Source organism: Toxorhynchites rutilus, chromosome 2 (assembly GCF_029784135.1).
Source record: "Toxorhynchites rutilus septentrionalis strain SRP chromosome 2, ASM2978413v1, whole genome shotgun sequence".
NCBI lineage: Eukaryota > Metazoa > Arthropoda > Insecta > Diptera > Culicidae > Toxorhynchites > Toxorhynchites rutilus.
This window is the reverse complement of record NC_073745.1, coordinates 142,489,364-142,500,126: the sequence shown is the minus strand read 5'-3', so window position 1 is coordinate 142,500,126 and position 10,763 is coordinate 142,489,364. Positions and strand designations below refer to the sequence as shown.

Genomic DNA, 10,763 nt, shown 5'->3' with positions numbered 1-10,763 from the left:
AACAAAACTGGATGAATCCACTGTGAGTAGCTTGCTGTAATTGTGAGGTTTGACGTTGGTTCATTTTCGGTATCCCGGATGCAATGGTATAATGATCGAATGTGGTCAGAAATTCCGCTGAAAAGATTGATGTGGTACAGATATTTCCAAGCACTGGAAACGATACGTCTAAGTCTTCGAAATATACCTTAGTGCCACTTTGCAGGCTGCCTATTGAACTCAGGAGTGTGACAATGGATCCACGTTTCATCCAATGTCACAAAACCTCGAAACCTTGAAAGAAGTCCACTTGATCCACTAGTTTTACGATTTCTGGATTCGTAGCCTTTTGGCCTCTTAGAACGAGATGCATCTGTGGTACTTGTGCGGCCCATTTTAAACTCACTAAACCACCGATAAACTCTTGTTTTCGAAGGAGTGGAATAACATTTCGTCAACCACTGCATTGATTGTTTAGGAGTTTTTCCCAAACAAAAAAAAACAATGTTTGATCAGAATACGATATTCCTCTTTTTCCATTTTCTATACGAATGCTCACGTAGTGGCACTTAAACAATTGTAGTTTTTGAACAAATAAACGAAATGTCATGAAACTTCACCCATAAGCTAGTGACAGATGAACTTCTCGAAACGAATCTTGTTCATTTTTTAGTGGCGACATCTGTTGAAAAATCCCGGACTTTTCACCCCATGTAGTATAATGGTTTCCGACAATGGCGACCTACAGACAAGTCACCATCATCAATGTTGCTTATCCACTGGACCATGAACAAAATTCTAATCCTTTATCTTGATGGATTCATTCAACTTTTTAAACAATTATTCTCAGCTTTGAAAATATTTAAAATATATTTTGGAGATGCCGGGTATCGATCCCGGTGCCTCTCACATGCTAAGCGAGCGCTCTACCATTTGAGCTACACCCCCTATCTTAGTGGTAAATTACTAAGTAATCATATTGAGTTTTTCAGCCGCAATCATGAAAACAACTGTACGAATGAAATTGGATCAATTTTCACATGTGTGTCACGTACGTCGCCTTAATACGAAGCATGCTGCAAATTAATCCAAAAAGTGAAAGGTTGAAACTTTCGTGTCGTACAAAGGGTTTTTCCACCAGATAGAGTCACATATTCAACTGAGTGCAGCGCTGGTGCTACTATCAAATAGTCTAATAACATCCAGGGGGTGTAGCTCAGATGGTAGAGCGCTCGCTTAGCATGTGAGAGGTACCGGGATCGATACCCGGCATCTCCAGAAAAGATTATTTTAGACGACCGTATTTGTTTGACCTTCAAAGTTGAACAACGTCTTCACGTCCATGTTTACCAGGTCTACGATGTATACCAAGTAGTTGGAATGTGGAATCGGTGAAACTTGCACACCTCATATGTACCTCATTGGTGCGATGCAATAAATTAATGAATAATTGAACTCGCCTTCTAAACGGGTGGCTATGTACCTGATTAGCAACCCGAGGAAGCGGAATAGGCTTTGACGATTTGACTGCAAGAAGATGCGCTATTTATACCCTAGCAATCGCAAAATATTTGTGCGATATATGTTCTGGACTTCATTTTTCTTTGATCACAAGCGCTGGAATATGAAGAAAATGCGTTACTTTTTATCCTGGAAATAGCAAAGGCTGTGTCAACTTTGCTCATGATAGCGCCTCGCAATGTTATGTATTTTTCCTCACTCCGTTTTTGTTTATTATGTCTTAGGAATCGTAGTCATTCGTTTGTGTCAACGATTAGTTTCTGATATTTTTTGACGTAGAACTACGTTTTTCATTAGGGGGCCAAATCAGAAAACAGGTCACGTTTTTATTAAATAAAGTTAACGTTAATAACTATTTTTGCCGTGAACAGATTTAGGCGATTTACATACCAAACGAATCGGAAATCCTCTAAGATTTGTTTTTTATGCTATATATTACGATCTCCTGTTGTGTAAACGGTTTAAATTGATGAAAACAAGAAGCATTTCCATTTTCCCTTACTTAGTCACCGTGAACGAAGAAATGAAGAAGAAGAAGAACGAAGGGGGAATATTTGCCTGAAGCATAAATATTGGATCTCACTAATGCAAACATTCAATATCGTTCTAGATACGAAGCAATGAACATTGTTTGTTCTTCCTTGTTTTGCGTCATCACATGTCTTCGTTCCGGATTTAGCTGTGGACGTGATCAAATTACTTACTCGCTGATGTCTCTGGCATTATTGCAATTATTACATCAAACTGTCGCCATTCCATTAAGGTTCTGAACTACACAATTGTGTGGGGAATAATCAAACTAGGCTATCATCAACTTACCAAGAAAATAATTGTTCAGGAATTTTGTGTGTCATTTGGTTTCGGATGACATTAGCAAAACTATTTCCACCAAGGATGACAGCTAAGCTAATCAAGACCGGATATATTAATAGAAAGGGCTTCTGTTGAGAAGAGCGCAAAGGGGTGATGAGTGTGTGTATGTAAATCCGAAGTTATTAAAAAGAGACCTAAACAAAATAACAACGTAGTTCTACGCCAACGTTGTGTTTTGGACACAACCTCCTATAATTTTGTTTTCTTCGAATCACAATCTCTCGCGTCACTGTGCAGTCGCTTACTACGATTCCAGCAATTCGGTCCCACCTATTGCGAGATATATTCGGTTGAGTGGAAGGAGCGAGTATTACTTAATGCAAACATTTCTAGTTCGGTTGGTCCACAAAATAAACCCTGAAGAAATCAATAGTGTAATTTCGTCAGAAATTCCAGATCTGTCTACTGATCAACTACTCGCCCGTATTCTGAAAAACGATCGAGTCAGAATTACCCGAGTGGATTGCAATTTTGCAAGTGGGGAAAATCTTGGACGAAAATTGTGTCTGATGATGATTTTATATCCTAATTGATAAAGTTTCGGTTGAAACCCAAGGAAAAATTTTAGAAAAAAAAGTTAAGTTAGAGTCAGATCTATAACTACTATACTATGCACTCTGGTTGGTACCATCGAGAAGCGTCGACAAGTTGATGTCGTGTATATCGACTTCTCCAAAGTGTTTGACAAAGTTTCGCATCGTACCTTTCGTCCAGGAAAGTTTTAGTGAGGGTTCGCGATACAACATCCAATGCATTTCACCTACCGTCCGGGGTTCCTCAGGGTAATCACCTTGGACCTCTAATCTTTATTGTTTTTATAAACGATGTATGCGATCACCTAAGTTGCTGCAAGCTCTTGTATGCAATTGATTCGAAACTCTAACGCATTATCAAGACGATGGTTTATTGCCACGCTCTGGAAGCTGATAACGTTTGCATTACAAAATTTTTTCGGATGGTGATAAAAAAAACTAAGACAGATAATTGCGTTTGATACATTTCTTACGGAAGGTAGTTATGTTAGCTTACTTGCAGAAAAATTCTACGCCCTTGCGAGCGGTCTTCCGGCAGTTAACCGGAACATTCGCCATGGCGGACGAAAACATGCATGTAGGCATGTTTTTGAGTTCTTCCTTCGTTTTATTTATCAATTCCTTCTCAGTTTTCGCGACAAAAATGTTGGAGTAGTTCTCACGCTTCAGGTTTTCCCAGAAATTCTCGATGAGACGCAGCTGGGGGACATTGGGCGGATTCGCCGACTTGGGTACCGCATCGATATTCAGCCGCTCCATCTCCTCTAACGATCGCTACGAGTAGTGGCCCGACACCAGATCCTGATAGAACACCGCGTCTTTGCCCTCATGGTATTTCTTGATGGACGACGCAACTTCCGACAGGAACTTCGTGTTAGAAATTACACCGTTCACGGCCAGTCCGGAGCTAAAGAAGAGCGGCTTTGACATCCCCTTCACGCTGATTGTCAGCCACAGCAGCACCTTTTTGGGGAACTTGGTGTGTGAAATAAACTTCACTTCGGAGCTCACTTCGTTCTTGGGGGAAGTAAAATACGAAGTGCTCTGCCAGTCGTTGCCATCCAGGGTGAGATAGGTCTTGTCGTTCATCACCACCGCCACGTCATGATTCGCCGGGAAAACCGACTTGACCATCTTATTCAGCCGCTGCCGCTGCGTCATTGCCTGCAGCTCCGAGACCAGTGGACGGGACTTCCGATGTCCATGTTCGCCAGGTACTTTTTCACTGTTTGGCCAGTTGCACCGACCTCCCGGTCAAGCGCACGCAGCGATGTAGCCACTCGATCTTTCTTTAAAGCTTCTTGTCGCTCCGGATCGTCGGTCGGTCGGAACCGGACAATTTTTGGATGCTCTGATTGTTGTCTGATCTACAACCAAGAGGTTGTAGATGTCGGAACGGGCGTCCGGCGTCCACAAAGTGCCGTACGATGTCCGTTTTCGACGCGGTGGGGTACCGTTCATTGAACGTGCACACCTCTGAACGGAGTAGCTTCACTGTTTTAGCTATCACGGTTAGCTGTGGAGCTATCAAATTCTTTTTGCTGACTCATGAGTTACAATGATTGATTCTGCATGGGTATTTTCGTCAGTGCGTGTGAAGATAAACCCATGAAAAAATGGCAATTTTTGTCCTTTTCTTCAATGCAAATGTTATTCAAGGCACGGTGGATCATGCTGGAAGTAACGTTTTGATATGGGCATATTACTCATTGCCTGATGTGGGGGTTTCTTTCGAAAATGAACCGAAATATGACTGTAGTTATATTTTCAATATTTTCGTGGCAATCCCACGAAGTCATTGATTATAACCGGTATGGAAATTCAGCTTATGTTCGAGCAAGACAACCACTCAAAACAAACAAGTCATTTTTGACGTAATACTACGTTCAGGAAAGGTGCCAAATCAGAAAACAGGTCACGTTTTTATGAAATAAAGTTAACGTTAAATACTATTTTCACTGTGAACGAATTCTCATGATTTTCATATCAATCGAATCAGAATTCTCTAAGATTTGTTTGATATGCTATACATTACAATTCGCTAATCTTTATACGGTTTAAATTCATGAAAAGTTGAAGAACATCCTTTTTTCCCATACATTTGTTCTGCCGATTTGTGTTCTAGTCCTACCCGTGTTTCGAATGCTTATAACTCGAACGTTTCTTCAATCATCACAATCAATTAAATATTATGTTTTTGAGATGAACAATTGAATAACTGTAAAATGTCAAGTGTTATCTAAACGCCCTAACTGCCATGTTTTGATTGGCTCGAATTACGGTTTCCCCACATGTCATCACATGTCTTCGTTTCGGATTGAGCCGTGAACGCGACCAAATTACTCACTCGCAGATGTCTCTGGCATTGCAATCATTGCATCACGCTGACGCCATTGCATTAAGGTTCTGAGCTAGGATTGGGCGATCTTTATAAAAAGATCGATCTTATCGAATCGATTTCCCAAACGGCGTAGGGATCGATCCACTAATTAAATCGATACCAAAGAATCGATCTTTGCTGAATCGATTTTTGAAAAATTAAAAGTTTTTTTTTCGATTTACCTTCTTGTTCCAAATGAATGTCGTCTTCTATTTGAACAGGGAATACAAATTTCATATTTCTATTCAAATATCAAAAGTATTTTGTTTTTTTTCTCTCAGCATGAAGACCACAGACACAGGGCATTCATCTTGTGCCGTCAGGAAGTCGTTTTATCAAATAAATTAATTGAAAAAACATTATTAGAAATTCAACAACCGCCTAGAACTCAGCTGACAATGATCCCACCAAAGCCAATCGTGCCATACATCTGCCATTTAGTCGAAGCCGATTCTTGATTTTGGTGCCAGACCTAGAAAACAATCTTTCGCCTGTAATTGATGTCAACATAAGGTTCAGTGATCCTATGCGCAACCGGTTACAGTTCCTCCCCTCAGTAGCTGCCTCTAGTTCTGTCTCTGTCAGCATTTGTGCAGAAGTAAATCTTAGAAGATGCAATCCAAATGTCGATATTACGTTAAAAAAATGTAAAGTGGCCTTTGGTGAGATGATAATCGAAAATCGAAAGCAAAAAAATTCGAGGGGTTGTATCCGAGACACGACCGCTTATGACGTAAGACTACGCATTTTTTTTTTTATTTGTTGGTATATCATTTCGGATATTATTTGCGAATACGTCGAAAGTTCATAAATAACTCAGAATCATTTCTAGAAGCCATGATTCTTTCTTGCTTTTGCGAGAACAATACACTAATTGTTCATATGTCGCAATTTGTTTCGTTATATCAATGCACGCATTGCACTGAGTATTTAACGAGAGGCATTCAACAAGCACCAAACACGCGATTAACAGATGCACACAGTTGGAGCGATAAACTTCAAGTGAAATATTCGCTAGCGTTCACAGCTCGAGGGGAAACATAAAACACAAAACGAGCAGAATAATCGATCTTTGATGTTTCGGGCGCAGAAAGATTCTGAGAATTTTCCTCAGAGGAGATGTAATACTTACACGCTAGCGACAGCTTAAAACAAATCTTAGAGAATTTCCGATTCGATTGGTATGCAAATCGTTAAAATCCGTTCGCAGCAAAAATAGTTATTAACATTAACATTATTTCATAAAAACTTGACCTGTTTTCTGATTTGGCACCCTTAACCCTTTCATTATGGCAGTGTGCTCAGCCGAAGTGCTACCCCTGTACGGAGCACTGCATCGAAAAGTATGCACATCGCGCTGGTGTGATCGAAGAGCAGTATGAATTTCATGTCGCTCGTACACACAGCTCGTCGCACGGATGTCGTCTATAGGCGACACTCGTACACACAGGATGTCGCGCGGATGTCGTCTATAGACGACGCTCGTAACGAAAGGGTTAATGTAAGACGTAGTCCTACGCCAAAAATCGATTCTCTCAAAAATAGTGCATCTTCGCTACGCTAAAACCCCATTTGTATCTGATCCCGTGTGCATTGGCCCTGTAACGATGCAACAATCGCCTTTTTTTATGCTATGATTGACGATTGTTTGGTGTTGCAAATTATGCAGTCGTCATGATAAATATAAACAAGGAAGGCAGATAGCGGAAGGGAAATATTTACACTAGGATATTGGTAATGAATCTCTGCTGAGGCAAATATTCAACCTTTTTCCAAGCAGTTAACATTGTTTGTTTTCTGTCATCAATGCATTGAACTGACGCTACGGTGAAGCAGGTGTTAAAGTTGTGCACCAAAAAATTATTTGGGGAATACCAAGTTATTCAATAAGTTTTATTAAGATTGTTAATTTATTTGGGCTCACGTGCCAGTCGCAAAAATGCTTTCAACAAGGATTGCATTTGTGCTAATCTTGATCATAATGAAGCAGTGCTTCTCTTTTCGAGGTCGTTGAGATTAACAGATAGAGTTTATTTCGTTTATTTAATCATCAAGAAAGTAAATGTCGTTCTGAAATTTTGTATGTGATTCGTTTTCGCTTGCCAGTAGCAAAACTTTCTCCACTAAGGATGACAGCTGCGCTTATCTCGAGCATGCATTGTTCTGCGAGCACATGAATGAATCATCAAAAGATTATCGTCAAATGATTCTACAATATAAAGGGTGTGTCACATCAAATTGCATCACGGAGAAAACGCTGTAGAAATTTAATTTTTAGGAATTATATCTTCAGCTTTCGCTTATAATCAGATAAGAGTGTATAGATCACGTTGGCCATGCTTCACTGTCAATTTTTCGTAAATTTGGAAGAATGTCGTCGAACGAAAAAGAGCGTCGTGAATTAATCCTGTGCACTCATTTCGAGAATCCGGAGTTGTCACATCGGGACATCGGTAAGATGCTGGGAATCGTCCAATCCACGGTCAGCAGAGTACTAAAACGATACTTCGAGAACCTAACCATCGACCGGAAGGTGAAGAACGGCAAAAATTGATGCTCCGTCAGTGAAAAAGATCACAAGCGCGTAGTTAAGCAGTTTAGACGTGATCCGAGAAGTTCGGTCCGGGATGTCGCCAATAAGCTGAAATTGTCAAGTTCATTCGTCCAGCGGACCAAGCAGCGGGAGGGCCTGCGTACATACAAGGTTCAGAAGGCTCCTAACCGCGACGAAAGGCAAAATATGGTGGGGAAGACGCGAGCCCGGAAGCTGTACACCGAAATGCTGACGAAGCCGCATCGCCTGGTAAAGGACGACGAAACCTACGTCAAAGCGGACTTTCGTCAGCTGCCGGGCCTGTTGTTCTTCTCCGCAGAGGACAAATTCAGCGTTCCGGAGGAGATTCGCAAGCAAAAACTATCCAAGTTTGCCAAAAAGTACATGGTGTGGCAAGCGATCAGCTCTTGCGGAAAACGGAGCGCCCCCTTCGTGATGACCGGCACGGTAAACGGGCAGGTTTACCTTAAGGAGTGCCTACAGAAGCGCTTACTACCACTATTGAAGCAGCACGAGGGCCCGACCATCTTCTGGCCGGATCTCGCTTCGTGCCACTATTCAAAATACGTGTTGGAGTGGTACGAAGCCAACGGGGTCACCTTCGTGCCAAAGGAAATGAACCCGCCCAACGCGCCGGAGCTTCGCCCAATAGAGGAATATTGGGCGATTATGAAGCAGGCCCTCCGGAAGAACCCAAAAGTTGTCAAATCGGAGGCGGACTTCAAGAGAAAATGGATTTCTGTTAAAAAAAAACTACAACCTGACGTTGTACAGAACCTTATGGACGGGGTAAAGTGGAATGTGCGGGCATATGGGCTTGGGCTCGAAGTATGAATAAAAAGAAAATGCCAAAAGTTGTTTAATAGTTTTTTTTTACTGTCTAAAATTTTCAAAAGGATCGGTCTACTGGGCGAATTTCTACAGCGTTTTTTCCGTGATGCAATTTGATGTGACACACCCTTTAAAAACATTTCAAGGCGACCAAACTAGTAGAATGGTTTTTTAAAAAAATTCGTACCATTATAAAATAATATCCGCAGTTATAAACAAGCGACTCAAATTAAACTACAGCGTAGTTCTACGTCAACAATGCGGTTGTGTCTTAAACACAACCTCCTATATTTTTTTTTCGATTTCAGCGATGCAACTATACTCCAAGACACCTTTTGGTTTTTTTACACTACAGGCAAACCTTTTTTGGTGCGGGGGATGGAGACCGCATAAAAAAATCGTGCAAAACTTCACCAGTAGCTTTAAAAAACCGTGTTCGGTACACGTTTTGAAAAAAAACTTTTTTGTGCGGTAGATAGGGACCGCATAAAAAAAGTTTCCACCAAGAAAATAACTCAAATCCACGCCGTTCACCGTTCAAATTCCTTTTGTTTCCCTACTTTGCGATAGGACAGTTTGCCTCTTCGGTTTCGCGTGGCTGTTTTGTGCTTTTAGTTGCATGCTGAAACGTGATACTGTTAGATATCATGTTGTGCAAAAACTTAGAAAAACTTAGAGCATTTGATGGGAGGAGGGGAATGATTTCAGAAGTGGATAATTGAGACGCGAATATGCTTTTTTCGCACTGAAATGCATATAAACCATCGAAAAAAACTAAATGGACGATAACTTCGTCAAATATGCTTCTTTTCATATACCACACAAAAAAAAATCGCACAAAAAAAAACGCACAAAAAAAATCGCACAAAAAAAACGCACAAAAAAATCGCACAAAAAAAATTCGCCCAAAAAAAACCGCACAAAACCAGATTTTACTGTATTTAGAATTTCTTTTCATTCACCATTCACGTTTATACAAATTGGATTGTGTTATAACTTTGGATGATGACTGAGAGACTCTTTCCAGTTTTTTCCAGTGAACAGCTTTAAGATAATTGAGTATTTCTAATCCGATAAAAAAAATCCTAATTACCTTTTTTCCAAATTCTAGACTTGATATATATGAAAGTTTCTAGCTCTTCAGTTTTACTCCCATCTTCGATATTTTTTCCTCTAGAATGATCTAGCAATTTATTTAATGTCAAACGTCTTCGACCTAATGGTTGTACAGACTGCTTATAGGGACTTAATTCTATTCTTATAGATTAACCTACTAATATTAAAATCGAACAGTTCAGATACCTCGTTAAAGACGCGGCAGCAAGCGTCTAATGGATTATTTTGCCCATATATGGTACGGTGATTAGGCATCGCAAGGACTCGATGGTGGCGTAGCTGTCGGGATGGTGCGTGTAGGCTAACGTTTCGAAGTAGATAGCTGCAGTCAATTTTGTCTGTTAATACATCGAAAATAAAAATTCTCTGTAGCATCAATCGTCGGCTTTCCAGGGTTTGCATTCCAATAAGTGCACAGCGCTGTTCATAGGGTGGTAGGTTGGTTGGATCATTCCAGGGCAGGCCACGTAGAGCATACCTTACGAAGCGTTTCTGAACACGTTCGATGCGCTGGATATGTACAGCGTGATATGGGGCCCATACTTGTACTGCGTATTCCAAGACGCTGCGAACAAAAGCACAGTACAACGACTTCAGAGCGTAGACGTCATCGAAATGAGCTGTGTTGCGTCTCAAAAATCCAACCATCGCATTTGCTCTTGAAATTGTGACCGAGACGTGCTCATGGAAACGCAGCTTGCTGTCAAGAAGAACTCCCAGATCTTTGATTCTATTGACTCTCTGCAGTGGCGAGAGATTCAACATGTATCCGTGTACAATAGGGGAGCGAGAGCGCGTAAATGTGATGGCCTTGCATTTTTCAGCGTTTACATGCATTCCATTTTCCTGGCACCAAACCGTTAATCGCTCAATGTCAGCTTGCAGTATGCAGCAGTCTAAATTTGAATGTATTACTCGGTAAATTTTCAAATCATCCGCATATAAAATTTTCTCCGAACATAACCTTTCGCACAGA

At 40.8% G+C, this 10,763-nt stretch overlaps 2 non-coding genes across 2 annotated transcripts; one reads left to right on the top strand and one right to left on the bottom strand.

Moving 5' to 3' along the window:
- Positions 1-854: 854 nt before the first annotated feature.
- Positions 855-927, bottom strand: Trnaa-agc (transfer RNA alanine (anticodon AGC)). The gene has a single exon. It is a non-coding gene; the product is annotated as a tRNA-Ala (tRNA).
- Positions 928-1,184: 257 nt separating this feature from the next.
- On the top strand, positions 1,185-1,257 carry Trnaa-agc (transfer RNA alanine (anticodon AGC)). The gene has a single exon. It is a non-coding gene; the product is annotated as a tRNA-Ala (tRNA).
- The last annotated feature ends 9,506 nt before the right edge of the window (positions 1,258-10,763 follow it).